A 7,373-nucleotide genomic window follows, 5' to 3' on the forward strand; every position below is an offset into this window, starting at 1 on the left:
GGTGCAACAGAGGGCCCTTTCTCAGGTTCAGTTGGGAGATTGCTCTCTTAAATGAACAAATGGAAATCCAATATATAAAACCTTGTAGTTTTATTTGTAAATTTGTATTTGCAAATCTTATGCTCATCTGACACCTATGAGAAGTGGCTCTTCTAAAGTCACCAACACAAGGAAATGTGGCAGTATTCCTACAACTGAGAAGTTAAGTACATATTGCCTGTGAAATAAGACCAAATATTTTCAGAATTAGATTGTAGAGACTTGTAACAAATCTTGTTCTGTTTTAGATACTGGTTAACCAAAGTATTTTATCACATATTTTTTTTTATTTACAAAATACATTATTCATAAAATATTTCCTGACTTCTGGGAATAGCTTTTACACTGAAAGACTGAACTTGTTTTCTACATGATGTGTAAAAATTAGTTACATTGTGTTGGATTTTTTGCTTCCCAGAGGAAAATCAACGTAATTCTTCCTGAGCTTGAAAAGATTATTTACTGAAATGTTTGTTCCGTTTCAGCACGGTGCAACACCGTGCATCTAAGAAAAAAGGTCAGATTCAGATTTGGATCACAGATTCCAGTGAAACTCAATCTATTAACAACACATTGTGATGACATTTATGCTGTGAGGGTATTGTATAATGACTCTAAGTCCAACAAAATTAATTTGCAAATGTAAGTGCAGAGTTTGTCAGGCCAGAATACGGCTGTGTCTAACAGCGTGGCATTTTGATGTGACATGTTCCTCGTGGATTGTCTGATGGGAAGAACAAGAGAAAATGCTAGAAACATTTTTTTAGAAGTTTTACTGAATTTATTACAACATACCTAAGAACTAATTGACATAAGTTGAACTGTAATTTGCCTTTTTCCAACTCATCCAATGAAACCTTCTTTACCAGGGTCATTTCTAATTGTAGGACCTGTGCTTGTAGAAGAAAATAAATGCTTTGGAGCAGAGCTGGGGTTTTATTAATATCTGCAGAATGATGGAAAGGGTGGAAAATAAGGCAAATGATGGCCCTATCACCACTTTTTCAGACAGGACTTGTACAACAGGATGATTATTTAAGACAAGTAAAATTATACTGGTCTAAACATAGAATCTTTGCTCCAGTTTTTGACAGATAAGGCAACAAACTTTCTTTGAACTGTCCAGGAAGTGCCAAGATATAACCCTGTTAATTGTCTAGTTGATGGGAAGACATATCAATGCAAAAGAGAGAGTAGTTTGGATAATGGGAAATAATTAATATGAGATTGTTTAACAGTAGTAGAAAAGACATCAGATTAATTGGTATCAGTGTTATAGTTTCTAATTTACAAATGTCTTTCTAGTTCTTAATACGTATATTTATATATTTAGTTTCTCCTTCATTTTTTTTTGAGACTTGATGATATTTGATTAGACATTGCTGGATTTTATTTGGTATTTGTGTGGACATATTTTTTTATATTTCATTTTATTTACTGAATTATACAAGCCCAGTACAGTGCGCTTAAAAGGAGATTTCATCAACTATATAAATCATACTTTATCTGTAGCATTCCAATTTTAAAGCTGAATTTGTCTATCTAACTATTATAAGTCCTGATTTGGAAGGTTTAAATATTTCAGCTTTTTATCTCTAGGCATAGCCAGCACTTATTTTATTTTACTGTGTCCCCAACTACCTAAGTCTCCAGCTAAGGTGCTGTAGCTCAGAAACAACAAGCTATCAACCCACCCCTGTCATTTCAATTTTTCACACATTTTCTTAGGCTATATGTTCTGTATCTCAGTGAACTCTTATCTCTCTGGTCCACTGCAGCAGCTTTGTGGTATATAACAAAGCTTCATCTCTGAAATGTCAAAAAATAACGAAAATGGGAAAATCACAAAAGAGCAATTGGCCACAGCCAATTCTGTGCATCCAAAGCTCTTAGACTTGTGTTCATCAGCAGACCTTAAGTGAGGCAGATTTTTCCATCACCTGCACTGCAGCTCTGCTGTCACTTGCCAGTCAGGCAGTAGCAAGCAATGAGCACTTCTGGAGGAATTTTTCTGTGCCAGTACTCTCTATCGGCTGGAAAAAAAAGACTGCACATCATCAACAAGGAATCTCTCTTCTTTTTCAGCTTTCACACAATTTTTTTTGAGAGGGTGGAAAAAGTTACAGGAGAAGGTGACATAAGAACATGTAGTACTTGTAAAAGAAGGACTGTAGGTGGGATTAGGAGATTTATATGGAGCTTGAAAATTTCTCAGGAAGGTCGCTGCGGGTGTAATCCTCTCTTTGATTACTACATTTCATCAAAATTTCAATCATCAATTCCTTTTAAAAGGTGATATGTTCCTTCCACTTGGAGATGTGATTCTTCCCCTGGGATGAACTGATGACTAGCCATTTCATCAGCAATAAACAAAAATTCTTCAGTATCTCTTGGCATTAAAACAAATCAATGTTACAGGAAAAAAAAATGCAAGAAGGGAGAACAATGGATGATGTTGTTCCCATTTAGTAGATGGATTGAAACTGAAAAGCTGCAGAAAGGAAGGACTCAAATATATTGCCCACCCTAAAGGCTGAAAAGAGTGAAGAAATATAGGCCCATTCCAGCAGAATGAGGAAAAGTAATAATTTTCTTCATAAAAATAAACCAGCATTTATCTGCAGAGTGATGTGAGACATTTGACCATTATCTTATCAGAGCAGCAAGGCAGTTATCAGTGTGGAAAAAGATCTAATTGTGAGAACTCTTCTGAAACTAAAAAAAGAAAAATATCTAGAATAAAAACACCTACTGCTAAAAGGCATCAGTACCCCCATCCCACATATGCATCTCTGCAGTCTTTCCACACAGTTCTAAACGTGACATATACTTTATGAAAAAAAACCCAAACAAATTGCATTAATTTTTGAATAAAATTATGGTTAATGCAATGAAAACACATTAAATTCACTGTAACATCCTTACACCTTTGTGGATATGACACTGGCTGTTCTGTGCCTTTCCCTCTCTGATGCCACATGTCATCAGCATCAATTAATGATTTTAGATGGACCACACACACATTCATGTGCATTTTGGGCAACCTGAACTTCCAGCTACTGTGCCATGTAGATTGTGGCTTACTCCCAAATCTCTGGCCCATGATGTTGCAATTTCAGTGAATGCTGCCAGAATTATCAGATGGACAGTGTGAAGTACATGTTCTCAATACACAAGTGTCTGTCAAAATAAGAGCAGTAAAATGGAATTTATTCCATCCTTTAAGGTGTAATAGTAGCTGATAAAACCTGAACAATTTAGTGAGTTAATGCAGCACCAGAAATAACAATTTCAGTGAACCAGAGAGAAAAAAACACACACACAAACACAAAGGAAAAAAACCAAGAAAAAAATATTGAACTGACAGAGTTACAGAATAGAAAATCTGGACAGTCAACATTTTCATGTTTTGAGTATGTTTATGCATAAATAATAACCAAAGGATCAACTGACTATTTGTGGAAGAATAAAATGAATGGGGCCAAATTAAAGTACCAGCAACTGCACATAAATGACCTCACCTCACCACGGCACAATGAAAAAGATTGAAATTACACCAGCACAGTGGTTTGGTGGCCAGCCTTTGAAGCTGAAAGCTCAGAAACGTTTAAGCAGAGATTACCATTGATGTTTTGTGGTTGGAGTATCTGAGAGATTTACTTTCTTTACCAGCCTTATCTAGGATCATCTCCTTCCTGAAGTGGAAAGCAATGAAATGCTGGGTAAACACATAGAGGGTTTTGGGTTTTTTTTTTTCAGTAAAATATTTACCTTACCCTTTCTGTGAGGGTTTCAATAGATCCAGTATGATATTGAAAAGTATTGAGTCTGGGTCTTGTGTGCACATATAGGGAAATTTGAATCCTGAGTCATGCCTTACTTGAAAATGCTCTTTGGAAGCTTCATATATATTCATTTAATCTTCTCTTCCTGTCTGCTTTAGTCATCTCTCTCCTGGGTCTCTGCATCTGATTACAAATCCATTTTCTCCCCAAAACACCAAATCCTATTTAGAACATATTCGAGACACAGCTCCTGAGTTTGAAGCAATCTGTCATTTTTATGAGGAGTTTTGACTGATTTTTATGGGAAGCCTAAGGGACAAATGGCATGCAGCATGCCAGAGTGGAGTGATTAGCCTGCCAAACTTGGAATCTCTAGCAAACACCCATTGCTGTTCTAATTAACTTACTACACTCACCATTTGCATAAATAAATTGCTTAATTGATGCTTCCTGAATGGCATGACTTTGCACAAATTTTGCGGACTAGAAATATCCGTGAAGGCCTAAAAAATTGTATAGCTTTTATAAACAACTCCTTCCTTTTATGGAATTCTCATTCATAAAGCATTCACTAGTGTTATTTTATTTTAATATCTTTTTTTGGTTGAATTAGGAGTTTTATAAATAAAATATAAATGCCACACCTCTCAAAATTTGTTTTTATAATGAACAGGTCAGTAGTTCTTTAAGTAGTCAGCCAAGATATGGCATTCATATCTCATTAGTGAGTATCCTTCTAAGACTTCACAGGAATCTCTTAAAGAATTTAATGGACACTATAAAGAGATGCAGCTGATTTTCTGCATTTTTCATGAGAAACAGAAAGACAAGGGAATTGTCAAGTCTACAAAAACAACATTAGAAGTTAAATTTTAGTGGAACAACCATAAATAGAGTACAACATAATTGGGAAAGGAAAATCTCATTTGTGAAAATCACGTTGCATCCACCCTGCTAAGACTAATATCATAAAAAACATGCAGCATGGAAAAAAATGAAAGATAAAAATAGCAAAGGTAGAGTTTTGAAAATATCCTGGCACACCCTGTCTTTCTCAATATTTCTTTTGCTCTGGGAATAACTTATACTACAAAAGTAACACATCCTGAAGTAATTGCTCACTTACAATTAAGAACAAAGCAGCTGGGGAAAGAATCCTTTAGTCACAGGAGAAATCAAGATGAGTAAATGTAATAAAATAAAATATCCCCATGCCTGAAAATAGGTTTCATAAAAGCTAGAGAAATGGGGAGATTAAGCTCAGCTTCCACGCTTAGCCATCTGCAAGCAATTTCATATATGTGGGTGACTTCACCGTTCAGTACCTAACCTGGCCAGATCAGACCAGAATGACTTCTCTTCCAAAACCCAGATAAACAGATCATAATATTTCAGAGTGTTTCATCAATTCAAAAAGATGACTTAAATTACAATGACTGTAGCTAAAGTAAATGGTACGAGATACCTCCAAAGCCAGTCTATGAAGAAATGTAACTCACACTGTTTATTTATTCCTCTGGGATAACACTGGTGGGTGGAGAGAAATTCAGGGTTCAAGCGTTCTGTGTAAGCCATTTCCCTCTGAATAGAAGTATTTGTGTCACTCATCTGCTTGGTGGAAAAGCTGTGCCATGACATTCACAGCTCTTGATCAAACAGAAAAACTTGAAATTATGAGCATTTTTAGACTGTGATGGAGCAATCTCAGCAGTCCAGGAAAACTTTGTCATCTATCTTCCATATCTGTAACTTCTTTCCCCACAGTTTGTTGTCCTCTAGAAGCCTTTGAAATAAGTTTGGAATCAAATCTTGATAGCTGATGCTATCTCAGGGCATTCTTCAAGTATGGCAAAGACAATATAAATCTGCTGTGCCAAATTTCACAAAGAACAGCACACAGTTTGGGATCAGTACATGGCTTGATACCAGCCCTGCATCATTTTCTATGCAGATAGAGAAGATAGTTCAAAAATGACACACTAGTTAAACTGGAGAAGTCTCCTTACTGACTTGATTAATCAAAATAAAACATTTCTAGAGTTTAAGCACTTGAGATTTTTATTTGTTAGGAAAACTGTTGCAATTCTGATAACCTGTTTAATAGAAAGTCACAACACAAAAGGTAGTAGTTATTTTAAATCGCCTTTGGTAGTCATTCAGACTGATCTAGCTGACTGGGCCCAGCAGTTGTGTGGAAACTCCTGTACAAGCTATTTATGTGAAGAATGCCAGCTGAAGGAGCAATTTCCTAAATTTACACCTCAAGTAGATGAGCTGTACACACTATTCATGTGTCATCAAGACCTGACAATGAGCAAAGGCTGAGTGAAACTCATCAGTTCACTCAAATGCTCTGGGTTGGGTATTATGCATAAAAGTCCTTTCTTACCATCATTACTTTGTAATTCAATAATGATGCCTGATAATGTCAGGATGGTTCTAAAAAATGCTCTTCTCTTTATACCTTTAAACAACTCTCCCATCATGTTAGCATTCACTGTCTTTGCATTGGGTCATTTGCAAATGAGTCTGTGCAAGAGAAAGCTCCAGGTTTACAACTTTACACAAGAGAAAAAAATTAATTTTTAAAAATTAAACTATAATGTATTTTAAGACTTTTTGCCATTAATGAAAAGCAAAATAGGAATCTTGAGAGGGAAGCGACTGTGTTCTTAATACCAAATGCTGATTTTATCGGCCTATAAAACGTGTTGGACACAAAGTATAGTTAAAAAATTCTCCTAAGAAACAAAAGCTAGAACTAATTAACATGATTGCCTACTTCATGAGGATAGAAATTCCCACAGGATGCAATAGCAGTTACAAACTTATTTAATTCTGAAGTGAAACAAAAAAAAAAAAATCTCAACAATTTCTGCGGATATTTCTACCATATATCAGAGTTGGAGTGCATCTCCTCAGAGTTTTGAAATGCCATTGGCATTTCAGTTATTTTGTATTATTATTTGTTTTGACACCAGCAAGTTCCAGGAGCTGGAAGGCTCCTGTGCAGCCATCACCACAGGCAAGTGTCCCCTGCCTGGAGGTGATGGTGAGGATGGCACTTGGTGCTGGGGACCACAGGCCCAGAGCCCCACTGTGCTGTGGCCCCCCCAGCTCAGGCATGGCTTCAGCAGAGTCCCCAGGCAGACACACGCCTGCCTCCACTCCACACCCGTCCCCAGCCCCAGTCCAACAGCCCTGCCCGCATGATGGCCCCTGTGGGAGCTGATGTCACCCAGGGACAGGCCTGCCACCGCCCCGTGGAGAGCCCACATGGGACAATTAGCCCCATGGATGGACTCCTGGGTGGAGGCTGCCCCAAGCACCGAGAGAAGGTTTGGAAATGTTGGCGACATTCCCTCACGGATGCCGTGTGGAGTCACCGGAGCCCACGCGGTTCCGCCGGGCCAGCGCGCACAGCTGGGGCCGCAGGAAGGTCCCCACTGCTCTCATCTCACACCTCCCTCCACCTCCACCTGCAGACACTTGACGACTCTCCAGTCTCTCTTTTGGTTCTTATAATGGATTTAATAAAGGAAGTGCTGA

The sequence above is a fragment of the Cyanistes caeruleus genome, chromosome 9 (genome assembly GCF_971803275.1).
Source record: "Cyanistes caeruleus chromosome 9, bCyaCae1.hap1.1, whole genome shotgun sequence".
NCBI classification, from domain to species: domain Eukaryota; kingdom Metazoa; phylum Chordata; class Aves; order Passeriformes; family Paridae; genus Cyanistes; species Cyanistes caeruleus.